Source organism: Patagioenas fasciata, chromosome 12, assembly GCF_037038585.1.
Source record: "Patagioenas fasciata isolate bPatFas1 chromosome 12, bPatFas1.hap1, whole genome shotgun sequence".
In the NCBI taxonomy this organism is placed as follows: domain Eukaryota; kingdom Metazoa; phylum Chordata; class Aves; order Columbiformes; family Columbidae; genus Patagioenas; species Patagioenas fasciata.
Window position 1 is genome coordinate 12,330,439 of NC_092531.1, and position 24,227 is coordinate 12,354,665.

The following is a 24,227-nucleotide window of genomic DNA, read 5'->3' on the forward strand; positions in this document are numbered from 1 at the left end:
CCTGGTTAGATAGTGTTTTGTGACTGTAGAGGGTGCTCTTAAAATACTGGTGATGGTAGTAATATATGGAAATCAGTATTTCTTTCTATAAAGCTTATCAATGTTAGGATTTAGCAAAGAAAGTTGTTGTACAGCTAGAGTGTTTTATTTTGGATATGAGCAAGAGTCACTATCCACATTTGTATCCAAATATATCCCTGGAAACTTTTCTGGATTTAGTTTATTTTTGCAAATATGTTTCTACCAAACAGTGATATTATCTTCTGAGAAAACTATTGATGTTGTCTAAAAACAAGTTGAAAGAAATACTAAATAGAGTGTATTTTTAGTTGCAAGGCCATTCAGAGTTGGATAAGAGCAGTACACTTCATTCTGGGTTGGAGATTCCACTACACAGCAAAACATCACAGTACCAAAGCCTCTAACCTGTAACCACTTACAAAAATTACACAACACATTCTAAATTGTTCCACCTTTACTGGTTCACTTTTTAGAACAAACTCTGCAATTCTAGAAAATCTTAAAAGGTTAGAAAGAAAGTCCTGCATTGTACAGTACTTGCATATTTCAAGCAGTGAAAGCCATACATGATGTACATGTTGGAATGACAATAAGACAAATGGAAGCTTTCATTGGGAAAATGCAAACCAGAAGACAGATAGCTTGTTTTGCTTTAGGCAAAGCATGAAGGCAAACATTTAAACTGGAGAAACTCCCCTTTCCTTCTGTGGGCCCTCTGAGCCATTATATTAATTACATAGAACTATTTACCTACTTCCCTTCATTTAGGCCCCAGGTGCAGCCACTCTGGATACTGAAAATTATTTTCATTCTTTTCAGTAGAGTAAAAAAGACAATATATGGAAACACTCATCTTTTCCTTTCTGAAATCCAGGACTGTGAGGAAAGATGGCATCCTAATATATATTTCATGCTTGCCTGTTTTTTAACACCCCATAAGAAAACATGACAGTGGTAGGGGGGTCAGTGATGTTTCTTTTTCAGAGTGCAATTAAAATATTTGTTTGGTTTTGTTACAATAGCAGGGGCAGCTGGCAGTGTTTGGACTTACATGTGTCTTCTAAGCCTTTCCTGAAGAGATACCCCTAATCTTTGAAGAGACACAAACATCTCATTTTGCAAATGTGCTGACCTGTGTGTATGCAGTGGCTCTGACAACCTTCTTTTGTGATCAAAATGTCAGTGTGTCTTTGAAATCTGTCCTTAAAGTATGACCAACCAGATCCAGGCATGCACTTTTCCATACGTGAAGCTAGGGAAATAATGGAGGCATTAAATGTCTAGAAAACAAACAATCGCATTAGAAAATTAAAAAAAAAAAAAAAAAAAAAAAAATCACAGGAGAGGCTCAAAGCCTAAATTTCTAAATTGGCAGCAACGGGGATCAGTCTCAATATCTACAGTTCTTTTTGGCAAGATAACTATGTCTCAAAACTCTTGCTTCAAGTTTCATCTCCAGCATCCCTCTGGAGAAAAGAATTAATTAAACCTTTTCTTGTGCTCTTACTGAGAGTTCTTCTGCTCTTTGTTATTTTGGAATACAAACAACAGACTGTGGGACACTGTATAGATGTCTTTAAATAATGATTAACAAAATCTGTGGCTATTGCACAAAGTATATTCAACTTCTCCCTTCCCCATAAAGACTATTGGTCAATCCCAGGGTAGCCCAGGTCATCAAGGGGTGGCTACTGAGTCTGGCTCCTCCTGTCACAGCTGCCTGGCAGCAGGCCCACCCTCCGGAACAGCCAGCTGGCTTTGCTGTGCATTTTGGCTTCCTCCAAGTTTGCATGTGGACCTGTGAAGCAGCTGAGTTTATTTTGCTTGATTGGCTTATTTGTTGTCAATCCAGAGAGTTTTCCCATTGCCATGACTGCTGATGATGCAGTCAGTTTGCACTTGGAGTTTTCAGCATAGCCTCTCTGCTCTTTCTGCTGGTCTGCACTGGCTCTTCGAAAGATCAGATTCGTTTCACAGATTTCATTTATTTTCAAGTTGGTTCAGCACTTCTCTGTTCTGATCCTATTGCATGTCCAGATGCACAAGTTTGTTTCCTCAATCTGCTAGCTTCTGGCCCCTAGCAGTCTCAGACTATGAGAAAGACTAATCCTTCCTCTATTTTCTCTTATATTCCAACTGCATACCTGTGAAACTATACAAGCTACTAGGGTGACACTTCATTTAGAAGATCTTGTTAGAGCATAGACACCTGTGTTCATCATTAATTATATAGATCAAACTTTAGTCAGAAATATAACTACCTCATAGAACTGTGACTAATAACAATGGAAACAAAATCAACCCATTCTGTGTTAATCTTCTGATGCCAAAAGAAAGATATAAGTAGCATCTACTATAAAAACAAAACTTTGAATTCTAGGGTGTAAATCGGTGCATTCAAGGATTTTCAGAGACAATCTTAGGAGTAATTCACTGTTAAAAGTAGGAGAGCACACTCAGAATAAGAAGATCATTTCCCAGAACATTTTTCTTTCTTTCTTCAAATTGAAAATATGATGTATGCTCAAAGTACACAGAAACTTTCTCTCTATTCCCAACTAATAATGAAGTATTATTCTATAAAAAAAAGTTATTTTGCCTAGTGAATATAAGACATTGTAATTAAACTATTTAGTCATATTTTTAAATCTCATTAGATTAATTAATATCCTGTTGCAGTTGTTACCTAGATGAGGGAGATATTTTGTAAAACCCTATTTTGTTATCTGATCTTTTTTATTGTATGCTGCATTCTTATTCAATAGGACAGCACTAAAAACATTTGTAGTGATATTCATTGCTTTACGTAACCTCACAGTCTTAGTTACTCACAGTCTCAGCCTAGTAGCGTGAGTTTTCACAATTCTGTAATATGAAAGTCTCTCCAAATTGTTTTTAATCACTCTCTACTTGACTTTTTCTGTGATTGCAGTATCCTTACTGAGATGTGAATTTGAACAAGGAAAAACAGTCCATTTCCAGACTTCCATATACAGGGGAGATTAATTTAAGACCTTGTTGTGAGTCAGTGGCAGCCTCTCTAAGCTGCGTTACTGGTAAGTCCAAGAGAGATCATTATACCAGCTTCAGCCACTCCTCTCAGATTTAAACAATGGTATTCACAGGTATAGGAAGAGACATTAAGCTCTTTGAACAGCTATTTCTGTTCACTTCTGAAGAGTGTTAAATCAGGTGCAGTCATGCCTACTGGCTAGGTGGTATAACAACCACTTAGCCACACAAGCCATAGCTATCATCACACCTTCACATTAACAAATTTAATTCCGGTGCTCTTCCAAACCACACTAGTTAATAGAGTCATCTCATTCAGTATGAATTATTTTGTATTCAGTTGGACTCAAATTCATCTGCTTTTATAGGTTCTTTGTGACCTTCCCAAATCTTGTTGCCGCTTGTCAGGAACTTCTTCCATGAGTGTAGTCCCTGTCAGCAGTTAGCACACTAAAATTTGCTGGCAGGTAAATTTGTTATGAATGCAGCCTTGTTAGAATGGCATCTGAGCTTGTGTCAAACTTAGGTAGGCAGAATTACTCAGATACTTGAAGCTACTGATCCTATTCCTGCATAAGTACCTTTGTGAAATGGGCCTCTATCACCGGTAAGGATGAGCAGCTGCTGAGCTGAAAAAAATGTAGACAAATCCTCTAGCATAGAAATCTGTTTTACATTTCCTACTCAATGTTTAACATTCAATTAATTCTACCTATACTGCATTCACACATTCGGATTTTAATTCCTGTTAAATATGGTGTCTAAAAACTCAGTCAGGATTAATATGAAAGTATATGAAGCAAATATATTTGGGAAAGATGTATTTTAAATTGTAATGTTGTGCTTGAGAGTTTGTGATTACATTAAGCATGAAATCTGTGTGATTCATGATTATTCCTGCTATTTCTGATTTTTGCTTCAAATGGAATTGGACCAGTTGTGAAGAATGTTACTGAATTATTCTGTTTCTTTAAAAAGGAAGTGGGAATTTTTGAGGGAGGTAGAGTGCTATCACTGTCATAGTATTTGAGGGCAGGGAGCTAAAGTGCCTGAGAGATGCTCTCCCATAAATACAGTGTTCTTCAGGCACAAAGCCTTGGGAAGGAAACAATTCCTTCTAATTAGGAAAGTAATTTTAAACAGAAAAAGATGTAAAAGCTTAAGGACTATTCTTGTCAGAGAGAGATGCTTCTGAGAAGAATTAGGGCAATAGAGGATTATTGTTTTGTTAAGCCTTTGATTGAGATCTCAGACTTTCATCAGTTTTGTAGCAATGCAAGCAAGAGATCTAAGGCTCAAACACATCTCCAGAAAAGAGATCTTGGAGAAATAAAATAAAAAAAAATATTAAAAACACTAAAACAACCAGACTAGGATTTAGCTATTGAGTATTTATGACTCCCAGTTGAGAGCCAAGAGGAAGTTTTTCTGTCATCACCCTGTTACTTTTAAAAACAGAGGGGGAAAAATTTGCTTTTGATTTCTCAAAAAAATGGTGTTAGTTATTTGAAAAATTCCAGACCAAAGCATGAAAGATCCTTTAGAGGAAAATTCTAGAGTCGTTGCTTAGAGGCTGCCCTGAGTATAATCAAGATTAAAGCCTTTAATGAAGGCAAAGCTTACTTATCTGATCAGATCCTAGCATAATGGTCTAGCATGTGATATTATTGTGTATAAGTTATATAACTTTTTAAAAAGCGCATACTTTACCTTCAGCAGCGCAAACAACAGTTTTAACCTGTTCATATCCTTCAGAAATGCAAACAGATTTGAAGAAAAAAAAATATTTGCTAACAAAAGAAAATCAAACCTTTTTGTGACTTGGTTAAGATGAAAGCAAGACAGGAAACTAATAAAGAGGATCAGAGAACCTGGAAATAAATGTTGACAGGCTTGTGCGCTGGCAGTTTAAAAATCACATACTATTAAGCATTAGCTTTCTGCTTAAGTGTTTGCCCACAAGATTGCCTTTCCCTAGTAAAGGCTAGAGATTACCCACAATTCAGTTGTGTTTGCAGGTTTTCTTTGAGTATGTGTGAGTACATCCTACTATTTATCAGCCACAATGCGCTGAGGTCACAAGTCCCCTGCCTCATTAAAAGACAGTGAGCCAATTGAAAAACAACTCCCTCCTCCCTTGGCGCATCTGAACATATGGTGCAGGAGTAGTATGCTTAATTTTGAAAAAGTCAGCTCTGGGAAGAAGCTAAGCAGTCAGGCAAAAAGTAGGTAATAAAACATTGGGTATACAGAGTTATAGAGTTTTCCTGTTTTGACAGTGTAATTAGTGGACTACAGCTTCAAGCTGACACACTGAGAAATAAAGTTTAAAAGAATTCCAAACAAACAAAAGCACCAACCAATCAAACAAATAAAACCAACAAAAAACCCCACAGAAGCATGACCCAACTTCAATGTGGAAATGTCTCAGAGCTTCACAAAATCATTAACTGAATACAGAATGTTGGTGTACTTAGCATACTATGATGTAGGAGCATTGTATCATCAGGGTGTTTGTTACTGTCCGAATACCTAATGACAGAAGAGAAGGTGGTTGCTTGACTCCTTATATGTCTGATATAATGCAGACCTTACAAGTTTTGTTCAAAATAGTCCTCCAGAGACGACAGTGAAAACAGTATCTCTTGAGACAGCAACAGAGAAGTTTTCATCAGCATTGAGAATGCAAATATTCTGTAGCCAAGTAAATGCTCGCTATTCTGTGGCACAATATATTAGGTCAAAATAAAATTACTTTGAGTTATCTCCGCAGCCCCCCCCCAAGTTGTCACATTCACTGCTGAATATTAAATGGATTCTGGTTAATCAGAAAACAGTAAAGTTAACCAACATGGAACACGACTTCATTGCCAAATAAAAGCACACTCTTCTACTGTATCATGATATGGTCTCATACTGATATAAATAATGTAGTAGATTAGATAGCTGCACTCTTCTGCCTGTATAATGCTACGAGTTCAAACTTTTGTATGAGGAAAAGGTGAAAAGAGAAGGTTTAAACAGTACTTAAAACCAACTTTCCTTTCTGTGTCAGATATATAAGCTATTTTTTTTTTTTTTTAAATAAACTAACGAGCTGGAATGAGGCTTTGGAAAGCTCTTCCTACCATAGTTGCACAGTGAAAGTATAATAACCAACAAGAAAGTGTTTCTGTAACTGGAAGAAAGGAGGGGAAAAATAAAAAAGACAAGACAACATTTAGGTAGAATAAATGGAACAGATATTTCTATCTTTTTCTCCCTCTTCACCAGCTGTACAGAGTGCTGGGATAGAGAGTACCAGATTCAGTTACTTCCTTCCACAACACACCAAGAAGCAGAGTAGCCAATTTTTTTGTCCAGCTCCAGAAACAGATGTGGTTTGAATTTCTACACACATGGGTACAAGTGCATATGCAGACATACATATATGTACCATGCTTATTTTCACGTGCTCACATTTGATTGAGAAGGTCCACCTGTAACTTTTTCAATCACCCACAGCCTGTAAGCAGTTCAAGCACAGTTCCAGAGCCAGGGTTATGCACTGTCACCAAGAGAAGGGCTGTGATAATGCATGATTAGTCCAAATCCCTGAGAAGAAGCAAGACAGCTGGGACTACTAAACCTGGCATCACTGGATTGTAGTGACAGAGTTGTGCACTGGCGTAGGGAGACACCTGGAAGCCATTTCCTGCTTGCGAAATGATCTCCCTCCCCCTTCCTTTCAAAGATAAATACATGCAATGTGGCTTTTGGCCACAGTGAGGTTTTTTGGTTTTGTAATGTCAGGAAGGTTTGCTTTAAAGGCACAAATCCAGGTCTTTCCTTACATACAAAACTTCAAAAGACCAGTTTTCCCTCTCTGATGCCCCCCTTTTTTTTTTTTCTTCCAATCTCTTCTGACTCCAAGTTTTTCTAACTCTGAAAAAGCCTCTGCAATTTGGTCTTGAAACTGGCAAATGAGCTTTAAGAGGCTAGAGATGGTGTAGGTACTGGTTTGAGCTTTCATGCTGCCAGTGCCAAATCCACTGATTGTTGCTTTCTAGCTGTGCCGCACTAACATACAACAGGTTAATATTTCCACCCTACCCCACTCTTCAATACGTGAAGTTTCCTTGGCTGTGCAAAGTAAGCACATATTTTGTCCATGAGCATGCCTTTGAGCAGTATCTCTTTTGTAAGTTTGGTTTCTCTTGAGCATTGTAATTCTTGCCAGGAGACATCTCCTGACTGTTTTTTTGTCTCTGGAAACATTTCATTTGGCAGGATAGTTGCTCTGTTTTAGCTATTGGGTAAGGTGTTTGTCCCCCTGAAATCAACAGGAGCCACCACATTCTAAGATACCAGAATTTTTCACCTCCTATCTTTAAAACTACTCAAGATGAGAAGCATGCAATGCTTTGTCAGTTTGAAAATGCTTCAGCCTTTTCTTGATATTTTTCAATGAAACTGTTGGTCTCAGAAAACGTAACAGAAGAAGTGGAACAGGTTTATAATCAACCTCCAAATAATTCATTTTCCTTTCGTTAAAAGAAATCTCAGTTTTCACAACTGAAATCTAGAAATTTTTGAAAACTAATTAAAAAAAAAGAGCTGAACTTTAGGAGACCAGTAAAAAGGGTTTTGTGAAGTTTCATACAAAATGTCACTCATAAATATTTTTCAAGGTTTTGAGAAAGTTAATTTTTACCTCAAGGCATTTGTTTTAATTTTCAATTCATTAGTATTACATTATCATACTGTTGCAGTAGTTGTAAGATTTTAATAATTTATTTTCATCTCTTAAGCAGGGATCTGTAATGGCAAAATCTGAAAGCAGGCTTAGCCTCCAAGTCTTGCTGAGGAAGGCAGGACTTTATAGGAAAGTCACACTCTCCCTCTTCAGAAATAGAAATGATAACATAAAGTATAAGTGGTCAGAATACTGCAAGGGCTGTTTCCTGCCAAGGGAGCCAAACACACTACATACTAAAGCCAGCTTGGCAAAGGCCCCACCAGCCAGGGCCCTGTCCCACAATACCAGCACAAGAGAGCAGGGAAGGCTCAGTGGAGGCAGCAGGGGTTAAGCAAAAGTCCAAATACCAGGTAAGTTTGAAGTGGCAAGACAGGTCCAACATCAAGGGGAGCAGGCAGCCTGCAGGTCAGGGTCAGCCCAGGAATCATCAGGCAGGACAAAAGCAGCAGCCAGAGCTGCGATGAAGCCGGGCAGCCAGCCCAGCTCATGATCTGATCAGCAGGAATCCACAGCCAAGCACAGGCACACATAAAACATGGCTCAAGTGGAGGCAGGGCTGTGGGTGGAGGCCCCAGGTGAGGCTGGTCAGGGCCATTAAATCCTATTGGTGCACTCAGCCCTTGACATAAGTTAGTAGAACATCCAACCTCATATTTTTATGCATAAGCAAGAAGAAGGGAGAATTATGGTTGTGGTTTGACCTGTGCTGCATTTTCTGACCCCTGAGTGCCTGATTTCTCAATGATGATATTACACTAATGCTATGTCTACTCATAGTTTATATAAACACAGAGTATGTTAAACAATTGACTTATGATGTGTTACTTTTGTTTCCACTGAATTCTAGACCATCTGTGTATTAAAAAATTTTCAGTCTTGGAAAGAAGATCTGATCTATTCAGTTGTTTCACTAAGTAGTTACAGATACTCCTGGAGTATTCTTCTGTATTTGACATTTATATTTCATTCCTTTCTTCATTGCAGTTAAGCATCTGTTGGATCCCAAGTCTTAGCTGATACTACTATACTTTTGAAATGTCTCCTTTGCTCATCTTAACCCCTTAAAATCCTCTATTTATGTGTTGTTCAAATTATGAAAATTAATACAAGTTTTTTTCCCAAGGCTTAGGAGTTAATATAGCACAGTTTCAGATTACCTGATTTCTGAGAAACATTTTGGTCCATATCTGTTGATAAGCAATGTTTTCTTTTTCATCTTTCCTAGCTAAGGTAATATATATTGCTATCTCATATTCTGGCAGACAGAGCAGGATGTCAGCAGAATTGCAAGATACAATTATGACAGGCACTCTGTACTTTGAGTAACTCCTGATCAATGTGTAAAGTGTCCACCTGGCTAACTGTATTCCCTCCTCTATAATTAACAAAATATAGGATTCTCCTGTTGGCAGAGAGAAGATTCAAAACATACCAACTTCACCAAGTTCTCATGGGGGAAATTCAGACAGAAAGGATCCATTGCAGTGCCTAACATAAAGGGATCTGATCCCAGCAGATGTTTCAGTAGTTACTGCAGCACAGTCTTTTGCTTCCCTAGTTTGGCCTGGCCAGGACTAGAAGCAAAAGAGAAACAACAGGTTTTGTTCCAGGTGAGAAGAGTGAATATGTAAGAAGTTAACAGCACCTGTGCTGGGTCAAACCAAAAGCCCATCTAGCTCAGTATCCTATTTTGAACAGCGGTTAAGGGTGGGTGCCTTGCAAGATGGAAATGCTTTTCAACTTTTCCTTGCAAAAATTATTTCCTCCACGCCCCTTCTTCAGAGAATGACAGTGGGCAGGACAACTGCATAAAAGCCAGTAATTCATGTTTTGTGCAAGATAAAAGAGATCCTGATCTTGCTGATATAACAGTGCTGTTGGCTTAAGTGCCAGTTATTTCTGCTGAGGATATTACCTAAAAATTTTACACAAAAAGAACAGTCTAAATTTAGACATTGTTCCAGTAACCCTATCAGACTTCAGAATCTGTATACTTTTGATGTCTTCTAGCAGATCACAGCACTGCTTTGTTTCTAGTCTGACACTTTGTTTTGATTTTAAAAACCTAATATGAATTAAAATAGCAGGTGCATAGCAACACCTCTTTAGAATGAGGAGTGTTTGATGCTAGTAAGCATGTTTAGACAAGACTTTGCTGAGCCATGGCTTTCATCTATCCCCATACAATATGTATATGATAAAAACCAACCTCTTAGCTTCTGGCTAAAGGATTGTGAAAAGCATGTATAAAATATCAACACAAAAATTATAGATCAGTGAAGTTATGGGAGATCACTAGGAAAAGAGGGAAGATTCAGTGTGGTCACTTGAATAATATCACTGTAGCCTGTATTTTTAAATAATGCTATCAACACTGGAAAAGCTGCACACGGTCTGATGATAGACTGATGCATCTAAAAGGAACCAAATACTAAAGAGGAGGACTCCAGTACAACATAGAAATGAAAGAAAAATGTGGGCACAGACACAAGCATACTGCTGTTCGCATCTAGTGGAAAACTGAAGGCTCTCTGAACGCAAGGGTTAATGAAGGGATTACAAGAATGAACTCCAGGCAGCCAGTGGATTCAATTCCCCTAGATTGTTGGGACAACCAAAAGCTGCATATCTTTGTCTCTTGTAATTGCTTTGTTCATTACCCTCCTAAATCCCCAAAACAAACAAACAAGCAGCTAAACCCTCCCCTCACACAGACCTAGTCTTGCTCTTACAAAGGTTCCACTTGTAAAAACTACTCTTGACTATTTCTGTGCTTTTAAACGTTTTATCCTCTTACCAGGTTGAAGGTCAACAGAACTCACAAAGAAATTACTGTAATTTGTTTCGCTAGCAAAGTAGTACTTTACTGGAGATATATAGTGTACCAGACTATTATAGTGAGTGCTTCATATTTAACCTGAGTCCAATTTAGAATTCTATAAAGACAGCTTGGTTGGACTTAATGATCTTAAGGGTCTTTTCCAAACTAAATGATTCTATGATTCTATTATGGATTTCTTCTACAATAGGTTCAGTGTATCATTTAGTTTTTCTTCCAGCTTCTGGAGTAAACCCTACACAGCAAAAATTTCTCTCATATGTTATCAAATAGTGCAAATCTTTTTGCATTCTTCTCCAGAAGTTTAGAAGTGCATTTGTGTCTCCCAGGCCTGCTGTGTAACTTTTTTTCCCTACTCCAAAGCCAGTTGCTGTCCTCATGAAGCTGCAGCTTTAGCTGAGGGAAAGTCAATAGGCTAGGTACCATTTAAGGCCTGGTAAGCTGCCTCTCACCCCACCTTTTCTTCATTTTACTCTTTATACGATGCCTGAAGTGCAGCCGCCCACCAGTACCAGCTACCAGCCATTTCAGAGATTAGTAGTCGAGTTCCTAATTTGTTCTTCAGTTTGTTCCCTTTTGCAGCCCTAAGGATCCTCCCACAGAACCATTACAGTTAGACAAAGAAAGCAGACTGATGACCAGGACATGAAACGGAGCACAAGGAAAAAACTGTGTGATTTTTAATCACAGACCTCTTTCTGGAGAGGAAGTCCAGGATGGGAAGTTGAGCTGTACAGATTGGGTCCAGCAGTACAGACATCTTGCTTATAGTGCGAAGACTGCAAATGGTAAGCTGTCGAACCACTGTGTCAGCAGAAGTGTCCTAGGTCCTTTGCGATGGAGAAGTTTTCTGGAGATTAGTCAAATGTCTGGTGATTTCAATGCCTCTCAGAAAATCAGCTCAATAAAGGAAGAAATTATTCAATGTCTAGAAATGGAGAAGGCAAGAGTGTTAATTATACTTGACAAAGTCTAATTCTACCACAAGAAGAATATAGAGAAGTGTTTCTGTTATTATCTTAAGTTAACCAACACATAATGTAAATTCCGTGCATCACTGGAGTTTCCACTCTTCTCATGGCTTCAGTACTTGAACAACATTTCACATCTCTCATTCTGAATCATCAGATTCTGCACCTTCTAATAGAGAACACCAGCAAAATCGCAGATCTTAAAGAGAAATCCAACCCACGTGACAGAGGAGAAGAATTTCTAGAAGCTGCTTATTAATTTCTGTTTTTTAGATGTTGTTGGTCTCAGACATGACTTTGTGTTAGAAGTATAATTACATTCTTTCTCAGCAAGGAAACAGAATTGCTTATGTGAACACTTCCCCCAGAGTTTTCTTCTTTGGCAATAAGATGTCTTGATTTAGTTTCCGTTTAGATGAAACTGTTAACAGGCTGCATTTTGCACAAGTTTCTACCAATCTGGTAAATTTAGATGCACTGCATGCATATTTTACATGTGTAAGCTTATGTATTTGAAGCCAGTGAGCTTAAACTGTGCAGCTTAATTAGAGGAATGAGCCTCAGGTTGCTTTGTTGAAACATTCTTTAATTGCTGGATTTTAGGATTATTGGATTAGAAGATTAGATGGGATTCCTGGAAATCTTAATTTGGAGCATCTATTATAGTAAGTAAGACTTCTCATGAATCAGAGTTACAATGTATCTATAAACCTCATAGTTTGTATAAGTTGCTGTAGTATTTGTTCAAAGACATTCTCCTGCTAGGACAGTAGGATACTAACTGTATTTTCTCTGACCTCCCTTCTTTTCTAATACCTCTTTTAATTTTAAGGAACTTACTAACTTTTCTCCATGAGAATCAATTGCCAACTTTTATGTAGCCGTGGGTGTTACAGTCACTCTGAGCACCGTCTGTGAATCACTAAGCCTCCCTATCCATATGTTCCTAAAGGAATCCTGCTATTGACCAGCCATTGCATGGCATTCACCTTGTAGTGTATGTTTATTACTTAATTATATTATGATCGGTAAGCATAGCTACATTTTTTATGGCATTCTTGCCTTTACAAGACATACTCTGTTGTCAAAGTGTTTTGCTTTGATTAAACAGTGTCTCTGAGTCTCAAAGAACATGGTAGAATACAGGCTCTCCTCTTTTTTTCTCAGTGCAATAGAAGATTAGAAGCAAGTGCAGAGTCTTCACACAAGGCACACAGTAAGTTGTTCTGTCATTCTGTCTTACCTCACTTCCAAGGGGATTTAGTACTTCACTCCCAAAAGTTTCTGCAATAAAGATTTTTTCAGCTGTTGGTGGTCTCCCTGCTTTGTCCGACATGTTGCATACTGCACATATAGGTGTGAAAAAACCAGGAGAGACTGTCTATATGCTGTATATATGTGTGTGTATGAGTAGAGAAGTAATGCCACAATGATAGTTTGCAAAATAGTGAGGGAAACTTTGGGCTCTGGTTCAAATCCCTCTTAAGGAAAATACTATGAAGTTTGTCACATCAATATTGAGCAGAAATGTCTGGTGAATTCTGCTGGGGATTCTGCACCTATAGGTTTAGAGTCCAGATGTTTCAAATGGGACAGTTAATAGTACTGTCTGGCTCTTTCCTGAGATGGTTTTGTAAGTATTAGGAAGATTCCTTTTAATTAGTATATGAAAGAGTTTCAAAAGTTGTTACTAATACTTTGTCATTGAGTTTTATGAAGCAAACAGAAGAGGACTTCTGTTCACAAGCAATATAGAGAATGCTGTGCTAGCCCTATTCCCGCACTGTTAACAGAATTGTCATCAGCACTTCAAAGCACCATATTCCTGTGTCACTTAGTATTGGCACTGCTAAAATGACAGTATCCAAAATAAAAGCCAAAACACCAAAGTGTCCCAGTATGATAAAGATCATTACTATCTGAACAGAGGATCAATACAGGAAAGTGTAAATAATATTTTTATTTTCTGGGGTTAAAAAACAAACAAACAATCAAAACCATCTTTTAAAATCAACTGGTATTTTTGTCACTGATTTCCACAAGAACAGAACTGTGGGGTTTGTGAGCTGACAGTCTTGCCCGGATTTAACATACCTGAGTTAGCAGAATTATGTGTAATCATAGCTTTCCTATTTTCAAATTGAAACTGTAGGAGTAAAAAGGTAACACTTTATAACTTCCTTCTTTGGTGACAGAGCTCTATCAGAAATAAATGTTTTCACTAAATTCCCACTAGTTCAAAAATTAGTGTCTGAAGTAACACAGAATTCTCCAGCTTCCTTTAAAATAGTGATCTCTGTTTCTGTTTAACCCAGGGACTGATACAAAATGGTTGTGCTACTGGGTAGAATAAAATAAGGAAATAAATAGCTTAGCAGATATTCAGTGGGATTGGGGGCCTTGAAATCAGGAGAAATCTCTGGCCTGTTCTGAATTGCTCTCACAGGTGAATATTATCCCCAAAGAGCATGATACCAGCCACACCTGATTTGCAGGTCAGTAGAATCACTGCTAACTTTATGTCAGTCAATCCTTTCTGTGTGCCACTGGCTCTAAAAAGCCAGTTGGCTTTTTTGGCTTGTCTCTTACAAGATATACAAAATATAGTTCTAAAGGTTTTTATGTTCTTGGAGATTTACAGAAAGAAAGAAAATTGCAGAAGGTTAGAGTGTGTGAATCCTGCCATTTAGATTATAGAAAGATTTTTGTAATCAAAAATATCCTTGCCAGAAACAGTTTCAGGTTTCTTTGGTATTTATAAATCCTTTGCTAAACAAAGTAAAAATGAATGATAAACAAAATCAAGTTTCCTTTCAGCCTGATGTTCTTGCAGCTGCACTCCACTTCTAAGAGTAACCCTTAGCAATTAATTTAGAATGACACTGGCAAGCAGTCCCCACACTTTAATTAACATCTTTTTGACAAGCTCATAATCTTTCTAGTTAATAAAGTCTCCCTTAAATTAGTGTAACTCTGATTTCACTTACCATTGTAAGCAATCAGCATCAAATCTAGGGTACTTTACAGTACTTTCTCACTTTAAATGCTTTTAAAAAGAGAATTTACAGTTACATTTTTACAGAGCAGAAACAGCACTTGATGAAGGTCACCCTCAATCCAGTGGCACAGCTAGGAAGAAAATGTAGGTTCCTGAATCCCCTTCTGTTGTTCAATTGATTAAGCAATGGTGCTGTCTCCTGTCTCAATATCTTACAAGGAAAGGATTAAATTCTGATTCCAAGTTACATAATTGATTCTTTTTCTTTATGCCAATGTCAAGATCTTAGAAAATTATAGTAAAATAATGTAACCATAATACAGAGAATTATTGTCTGTAAAAGTTACTTAAATAATAAGTATCACTATAGGACAACTTAGGGGTCAGCTTAAATTTGTGGTCTTAATGTATGTGTGTACTTTTGAAAAATTTGGACTTAAAATTCTCTGTCATTTTTACCCATATGTCTCAAATACAGAACCAATCTACATGAGGATCTTATCCAGCCACATTATTGTGTCCTGTGGAATAGGAGATAATACTGTGAATTGGAAAAGATGCTGAGATAAAATCTCCTTTGACCTCTTGGTAAGTCAACAACTTTTGTAGAAATGTTCCGAAATGTACTATACATGTGCCTGTTGCATATGTGTATTATGAGGGAAAAAAAAATCATTTACTCACTTGAATCCATTTTCTTACGTAGACACTGTAATGAGGCGATTTTTTTATATGTAAGATCACCTCAACCTTTCTTTCTACTTTGCCTACAAAATATACCAAGAGTTGCACAAATTACTGTCAGGCTTTCAGTTTGATAGGCATTTTTTCAATATTTAGCAAACTCTGACTACCAGAGTGTAAAGTCTTAAACTGATTACACCTACAAAGAAAGGAGATCGTATCAGTTTAAAGCTAATCAGTGTTTTGTTTCTAACAGACAACTGTAAGAAATATCTGTCTAAGCACTGGATGACTCTACTGTAACATACTCTCATGGGAGACTGAAGTAGGATTGTCTTTGAAAGTAAGTTTTGCCAAGTGAGGATATAACAGTTTTAATTTGGTGATTGACAGGGATGACTTGTTCTAATTTTTGCTTTTCATGTAAGATGAAGAATGAGGTGAAAATGGGCTATGAAAAAAAACAAATTCCACTTCTTAGTTTCCTCCATCTTAAATAAATGTAAAAGCCTAATTTAAAAATCTGTCTCATTAACAAGAACTAAGATAATGGAGGTGGCTGAGAAAGGTCAGTGATGCTATGAGACTTAATTGGGATCCCAAGACCAGAGGACATCTGGCCATCTCTAGAAGTCATGTGCAGTCTGTTTGGGCACTCCAAAGCTATTTGTCTAGGACATGTAAAACTGAAAATAACATGTCCCAAACACCCTCTAGAACAGTAGTAGCAACAGGCATCAGCTTGTACCATGACTTTAGGATACTAACTTTGCACAAAGGAGTTATTTTAGTTTGCTTCTTTGTTCTTTGTCTTTTCTTCAGTCAACAGTGGGGAAAAAAAAATTAAAAAAGACATGAGACAGATACTAGCTAGTGAGGAAAAGTGCAAAAAATGTTTTCAGTCAGCAGAGTATTCCTCAGCTGAATTTCTACAATTTTTCCTTTATTGCTTGCTGCCTATGTCAGTATCAGCCGAAGTGGAGGCCTTGGTGCTATGGCAATTCCTATGTTTCTGTGGCAATGATAATTCCATCCAGAAGCCACAAATTAGAAAATGGTTTCTTACAATGAAACACCAAATGAAACACAACATGATCTTCCTCCTTTCTCATGCATGTTAACTGTAAAAAGTTTCTTTGTCTGGAATGTGGCTCTGATTACATTTCTCTATCCAAAAATAAACATGGTGCAAAAGAAAAGGATATAGGGAGGGGGGAAAGCCTGTCAATGGGCCACCCTCAGGAAAACCTCACAAGATCTACTGTCTGTCTGTGCAAGCCAGGGAAGAGCTAAGGAAGTGATCCCAGCTTGGTGGTCTTATTTTTAATTAAAACAAATGAGGCACTTTCGGCTGCTGCAGATAAATATTTGATGAAAAGAGACAGGGACAGATGTCAAAAAACTGTAGTAAATAAAGAATAAGACCAGAAGAGCAAATGTTACAGCAGCATTTTATATACAAAAAAAAAAAAACCACCAAAAAAAAACCAAAAAAAACCAAAAAGAAACCACCAAACCCCAAACCAACAAAAAACTTACTTTACTGATTTCTGTCAAATATCTAATTTTATAAGATCATTCCAAAAGTGAGAAGACTATTTCTTCATATTTGTTTTGACAAAGCAGGATAAAAATACAAATGCACATAGATAAAGAAAACTTTTAAGGTCAATTTGTTACACATTATGTGCTTATACAAAAGGGTTACTTGTTGGGCCACTGATGAAAGAGAAGACTTCAAAGTCATTTGTATACTTCAATGAGAGTTTATGTTGATTTTAGATTGATTAATAGAGTTTTGTTCCAAAATATATGTTAAGGATGCGCGGTGAGAAGGTGCCTACCAGAATATAATAGAAACATCCATATTGCAATAATCTGTTGTAACATTCGTAAGTCATATCCTTTATGAATGGTTAATTTTAAAAGGTGAATGTGGTACCACTCAACCTTTTCCTGTAGTAGTAGTTTTATTTACGAGTACACTTGGATCTAACTTCAAACTTTACCTTTTTCTTAGTGAGGATTTACACAAGATGACCTCAAAGGGTCCCTTCCCACTTCAATTACTCTATGACTTGATAGTATTGGGTCCAGATTTAGTTTACCTTTTAGCAAATTTATTTATACCAGTTTATGAAAAAACTATTTAATGGAATTAACTTAAAAATAGACCATAAAAGAAAGCTGAGTAATGAAATAGAGGAAAAATCTCAGTAATTGGCTCTTTCAAGATCCAGGTCTTCATTGCTAGCATTATATTGGCATTGCCTGCTACTTTAAGGTCTGATCTTGCCATTCCTGGGTAAATTGGATATTTCCATTGAGTCCAACATGCATTATACATTTGAGTGTGAAAGAACTGATTTTATAAGTAGACCTTAAAAACTGTAGAGGGAGTGTGAACCACAGGAATTTAAATGGAAATATAATGTGACACCAACATTTAAAAATAGCATGGTGATTCAGGACATCAGGAGCTGGATAAATTGGCATAATCCAAATTCCAAAAATATAAATACTATAGTTATGAATGAATGGAGTTCTGAAACATATACCTGACTCTGAAGATAGTTAACAAGAAAACTTTAAAAGTTGATTTACTGTGCTGTGTAAGGGTCTACATTTGGATACTACAGAGCTGTAGAATCCAACAATAGGCACAGGTGAAAGCAGAGCAACATCTGGTAAAATAAACCAAAAATGAAACAAATTCAGATGAAAGATAAGGAACAAATTCTAAACACTGAGGAAAAGTAACCCTAGATTGCAGTGAACTTTCCATAATAGGAGGTAACTAAATCAACATAGAATTCTAATGACTATGTATTGGTTAAATTGAGAAGTATGGACCTCTTTAAAAACAACAGGAGGTACTTCTTAGCTTGCAAAAGCTCAAAATAAATTATCATAATTGTCTCTTCTGGCCACGGCACCTGTGAATTTGTAGTGTTCAGCGTAATGTTGTATCCCAAGCCTCTTGAGGTTTTCTGAAGCTGACACAAAACTCCTAATACGTGGGTGACACAAAATACCTGCCCTTACCAGTGTTGTGAATTTCAGACAAAAACACGGAGTGATAGTCTCAAGTGCAAAACAATCACACAGGTAAATTTTAATTTGAGGATCAAACATAAACAACTCAATAGCAACCTTGCTTGCCACAAATTTACTTGTGATCTGGTGGAACCAACCTGAACCCAACAAGCTCCCAGAGATAACAGTTTGTCAATAGCTCATTTCAAAGGCAGTGTGATAATTGGAAGCTGCCAGATATATCACATGAAAATCAAACTTGCAGCAAACAGCAAACTTTCTGATAAAGGCCTGAGCCTAATTCCATTGAAGTCAATGACAAACCCCAGCAGCTTTCAATAGAAGTTGAGTGTGGCTCAAAGTGAAAAACAACTCTGAGAACAGTTATAATCAACTCAGTTCCCAGTTAGGGCAGAAAAAAATGTGAGAGGATTCTTTACGAGTGCTGCCTGGATTGAGAATTCACAAAGAGTGAGTTGTAAGGGTCTCTGACACTGTGCACTCTAAGGGACCCCTGCAGAAGCCAGTAGCATTTGGCAAGGTCAGCATGTCCGCAGCTGGCATGGCATTACCATGCCTCGCTGAGAACTTACAAGGAACATGACAGCAGTTACCCTCTTTATTTAGCCTCAAGCTATCTACAGGCTGTCAACACAAGCTGCAGTCAAACTGTTGTACTGGAGTGTAAGCATGCAGAGTGTGGCTGTGAGTGGGGGGGGGCAACAACTTTGCCTCTGTTTGCTAAACAAGTGTAAGGACTACAAAATGTACAATGCCAGATCTATGACATGTCCACTGCAAGACATGAGAGAGGCAGGGAATTGATATATGTTGATATATATGCTGCCTCTGTATGTCTCTTGAAGCTGGCAGCAGCTAGAAGGTTTTTCAGCCTCAGGCCAACAAAGGTAATGACTACACTGGATTCACATGCACCACTTGAAATACCCATCCACCAGTTCTATGCTATGTCCAAGCAGTATTGTCATTTACACAGACAGAAAATGAGCAACTTTTCTAAGGAACTTCCCTTCTATTTTTTAGAGTGCAATGGACATAGAGATCCACTTCTGCAAAGAATTCTGTACTGGGTGAAATACAAGCAAAGAGGAACAAAACAATTTTTTTCCAATTCCTTGTTAAAAAAGGTAAGAAAGCTCCATAATAATAATCACTCCTTCCTCTCATTTATGGATGAAGGCAGACAGAAATGAAAAGACTCACCAGGGTTATTCCACACAGGATTTAAACTCAGAACTTCTGAATCCAATGACAGTGCCTCAACCACACAAACATTTTCTTCTCTGTACCCCGCCCCCCCCCCCCCAAGTCTTAGGCCATGTGGCCACTATTGGTGGAATGAAAAACAGGTGCAGATCGATAAACAGATGGGAGAGCAGTCCTGGCTGATCTCTGGAGGATAATACAGGGTTGTTTTCCAGCAAAGAGGATTCCAAAGAACCACAGAGGCAGCACCCCTGCCCTAAAACTGAAGCTGCTCTGCCTCACACTGAATGTTATCTCCACCAGCCCAGTAAGTGGGGATTTTGAGGCATGGTCTGTTGTCTGTCAGCAAAAGACACTGCCTTACTGACCTCTCAGACTTGCGATATTGACATCTCTGTTTTTCAGGCATGCCTATAAAGATCGTAGAAAGCTAATTGCAATTCCATTCTTTGCAGTAACTACAGCCAATGTTTCTAAGTTGCTGAAACATGAAATTTCTTCCCTTGAGTAGACAACTTTGGAATGTCTAACCTTCAAAAAATGCCATTAGTCATATGCAGAATCTTTCTCTGGGAAAATCACTAGTGGTATGGGACAAATCAGCCAGGTAAGATGAATAATATATTTGTTTTCAATGCATAAGGACAGATTTACTTTTGATTTCCAGTTCACAGGGAGCTGAAGGCTTATTCCACAATATGTGGTTAAACAAAGAACTTAGACTGCTTTCTCAGTGGGAGAGTGATGGTAGATAACTAACAGGGCAATTGCCCGGTCCTAAGCGCAGGATGGAGCGCTAGGCTGCAAAGTACTTCTGTGCTTTGTGTCACCCCTGCATATGTCACCTGACGCATCAGCCAAAAGTATTAGACAGGCATGGCAATACTCAGTTTCCATAGATCTGCAGTGCACACATCAAACCCGAGGACAGCACATGCAGGAGGATGAGGTATGTTTCATCTTAGATACTACTGGTTCCAGCCTTCTTATAGCTCTCTTTTGCTTCTTCCAAAACAATTATTTTAGTGCTGTGCCTGAGAGAGATTAGTTGTCCTTGCTAGAGCTGCTTTTACAGCAAAAATGCCTGTCCACTTGTGCCAAGGAACTTGAATAAGACCTTAGACTCAAACTGGGTAGACAAAACCTGATTTGCAACAGTAGGCCAAAACCACACTGTTAATATACGTGTTCTTCTCATGCTAAACTGTAGTTCAAGTTGGTTGGGAAAATCTGTCTTATCCCAATTTTAGTCAGGTTTTGAAGGAAAACATTATCTGCAGATGACTCTATACAATTTAACAGCAAAGACCACCCAGGACACTGAGAATCTCATACTGCTTGGCTTCAGGTTCTCTGATTTGTTCTTCTCAGCTTCATGCGTGTTCTTTGAGAGACAAGAAAGTCAATTTCCTTCATTTTGAACTTGGATTGCTCCTCCAGCTGAACATTCACAAAAGCAGCTGGTCCCAGAGGTGGAATGTTCCAGAACCCCATTTGGAGCCAAGGACGTACGTTATGGAGTCAGTTGTGACACCACTTTCTAGAGAACAGACAATGAGTTTTGGATCTCATAAGTACCTTTACTCCCTGTAGATGCGTTCCCCCATTTTTTGGAAACATCTCAGTCTGTATTGGAAACAGAGGATGTAATTTATTTTTATCACCTTCCCTGTCAAACTGGCCAACTGCCACAGGGCTCTGCTTTCAGATGTAGCAAGACACAGGAGAATCACAATGAAGAACCATTCATTTCCGTGGCTCCTTCTCTGTTCCCTTATCTTATTTTGAGGCTACCTACTGTGCTATCTTATCACTCTTTCTAATCCTGCAAAATGTCTCTGCAACTTGACCCCTTTGCAGAAAGAGCTGACCTGCGTAGACCTCCCTGCTTCTCTAGTCCTGCTCCCTTCCTTCGCAGAGCAAGTTGCTCCTTCCTTCATTACTTTCGGACTCCTTTTCACTGCCTATCTTACCCCCGCACTCCTCCTTTTCCTAGCTCATTACATTGCATTACATTTCCTGGCTGAATGTACATTCAGCTGTGTGGCCTACTTGGGGTATGCTTCATTTCTCATTGTCCGGCCTGCCCTTTGATGTCTGCTGAAGAAGGATACATCTTCTTTTCTCTCTCTTCACATGTGCCTATTAATTGCTCTCTTCAGAGAGACTGTTTACTGACTATCACTCTGTTTACAGTTGAATACAGCTAAACATTTGGTCTTCACAGTTCCCCCCTTCTACACCACCCACCCGGCTTCTTCCCAATTGTTGCAAAATAGATGTCCCCAAATCACTTTTTAAAGTCACAGATGCAACGTACTTACATTCCCACACCCAGCCTCCTGCTTTCAAACACTGTTTTTCTTCACTTACAGAGAAGTAAAGAAAGCATTTATATTGGTATTTTTGTCTCCAGTGCTGTAGCGAAAAAAAAAAAAGAAGCAGTGAGGCTTAACCATTTGACCTTTCTGTTGCACATGTTCCTACCTTGGGTATTGTACAAACCCCAGAAAGATCTGTAAGCATCAGACTTCTGACCTGTGAAGAAATAATACAAACTAAGTATGAAGTATAGAAGTATTCCCATTGAAATGAGAAGGGCTATCTGTGCATAAACAGTGCATTTGCCTTCATGGCATCAAGGGCCTTTGGACAGAGGGAATTAGGGTGCGGAGGGCAAATTACTCTAGCAAATGTGTAGAAGAGAAGGATGATATGGTTATAATGCCGCAGTTCTGATCTAAGAAGAAAATTCCTCAGATTTCCTTCTCATTCCATATGGAGCTTAAAATATTACAAAATAATATGAAATAAATTTAAAACAAATGTGGGGTAAATAATGTTTTTTCCAATGAACAGATTTTTGTCAATCTTGCCTTAAAAGAGTATTTAGGAAAAGGAAGGAAGCACCTCGAAGAGTTTAGGAATTGATTTATGACAAGGTGTATGAAGCTCATGGAGTGCAAGCACGAGCAGGAGAGAGTGAGAGGAAGACTGGCAGTAGGAGGGTCATACACTTGCACAGTTCAACAGTGGAACAACCTAAACACCCCAAACCATTTTGTTTCTGTTTTGGCACTGCACCTTTGTCTGTACAGTTTGAGATGGTTACATTTCTCATGGGTGAGGTTGCCTGCTACTTTCCAATTTCAGCTCCTGTTTTTAGTGCCTCTTACTTGGCAGCTTTTAACCATTGGAACAAGTTTTCCAACCTGAGAATCTGGGCTGAAATATTTTAAGATTTTTCAGCAGAAATAATCCAGCCTTTTTAATAATTTGATCAAGAACTGCTGTTTTGTGCATATTCCTTTTTTTGTTACTGAGGAAGTTTACTGCCTGTAAATTTACTGCTCACAAATTAAAATGCTAACAGAGTCTCTGATATGTGTTGGTAGGCCCTTGTATCAGGAATGTTCCTTTCCACTGAAAATTGACTAAAAAAGCTACTGGTTTAATAAGCATATGTTCAGTATAGGTTTATTAGATTTGGGTTGAATGAGACTGCTCCCAGCCCTCAAGGTGAGTGTACCACTGCGTGCTGGAACTGAGGAGAAGAACTCATGCTCTATTCTGTCCCTGTTGCTCCCTTCTGCATGCTGAGGGGGAGGGCCAGCTGCTGCTTTACCTAAATGAGGCTGCTCCAGCTCTGGGCGTGGAAGGAGCAGAAGCCAGTGTGCATCTGGAAGGAGAATGACCAGACCTGGAGCTGTGAGCCTGAAGGGACAAATCCTCAGGGGTGGGCAAGCGGCCAGGTAAGAAGTGACGCAGGTAAGGGAGGCAGAAGTGTCTTTGACACTGAGCTGTGGATGCAGAAGTGACCTAGCATTGTTGAATCTCACCAGCACTCTTCATGCTGGAGCAGTAAACCTTTACCACGCTAATCATTCCATTAGTTAATTAGCAGAGGTATGTACCTGGAAATAAAAAGTTTTAAGCTTGCTTATAACCAGTACAATCTCAAGACCATATATATATCATGCAATGGAAACAAGAGGGTGTAGCAGGGCAGGGAAGACGTAGGAAAAGGGTCTGGGAGGCCTGTGGAAGCATGTACGGACAGCTCAGTTTACATGGCCTTCCAGGTGAAAGGTCAACAGTTACAGAATCTAAGGAATTAACCAGCCTGTGGTTGTGGTTATTTTTCATCAGTTATCTTGGATCTGCAAAATAAGCCCCCCCAGAAAAACAGACAGCAAAGTCTAATAGACACATCATTTTTCGTTTAATTCACACTTCTCCCTGATACCGCTGATACTTCTGTAAATGCAGAATCTGTGTTTATATTAAAAAAAACTTTGTAATGAGAGCTTTATTAACACATTAATTATATTTCTGTATAACAGGACCATGATGACCAGCTGGCTACAGATAATGACAGGCACTAATTTATATTGGGTTAGTACCTTCATAGTCTGCAGGCTGTCACTTTTTTTTTCCTTTCCCATTTTTAGCATTCTTGCCCTCTTGTGCTTGAATTTTATGATGCTCACGTTTACTATTCTCACACACTAGGAAAGGAATGAACATTTTAAAAGCTTTATGTTTAATTACACTTCCAGCTATTCATTAGTTACATAAACAAATGAAATGGACGTTTAATTAAATGTTACCCTTTTAAAAGGGTAAACTGGAATCAGAACTCATAGACTTAAAACCGATATTGCATGCATTTATCTTAAATAGTCAGGTAGGCTTAGGGAT

The 24,227-nt window shown here is 38.3% G+C and overlaps 1 long non-coding RNA gene across 8 annotated transcripts in view; it reads left to right on the forward strand.

The window, feature by feature from the left end:
* Positions 1–24,227, forward strand: part of LOC139828929 (uncharacterized) — a 33,339-nt gene that overhangs the window by 5,861 nt on the left and 3,251 nt on the right. For 3 of the 8 annotated variants that reach the window (XR_011741012.1, XR_011741014.1, XR_011741010.1), the window contains exons 2-10: positions 2,954–3,077; positions 11,176–11,398; positions 12,185–12,246; positions 12,749–12,797; positions 15,058–15,167; positions 15,520–15,606; positions 19,344–19,447; positions 19,982–23,278; positions 23,870–23,921. This is a non-coding gene — a long non-coding RNA (uncharacterized lncRNA). The remainder of the gene's footprint in view (positions 1–2,953; positions 3,078–11,175; positions 11,399–12,184; positions 12,247–12,748; positions 12,798–15,057; positions 15,168–15,519; positions 15,607–19,343; positions 19,448–19,981; positions 23,279–23,869; positions 23,922–24,227) is intronic. The other 5 variants (XR_011741013.1, XR_011741016.1, XR_011741011.1 and 2 more) reach the window with 5 other exon arrangements.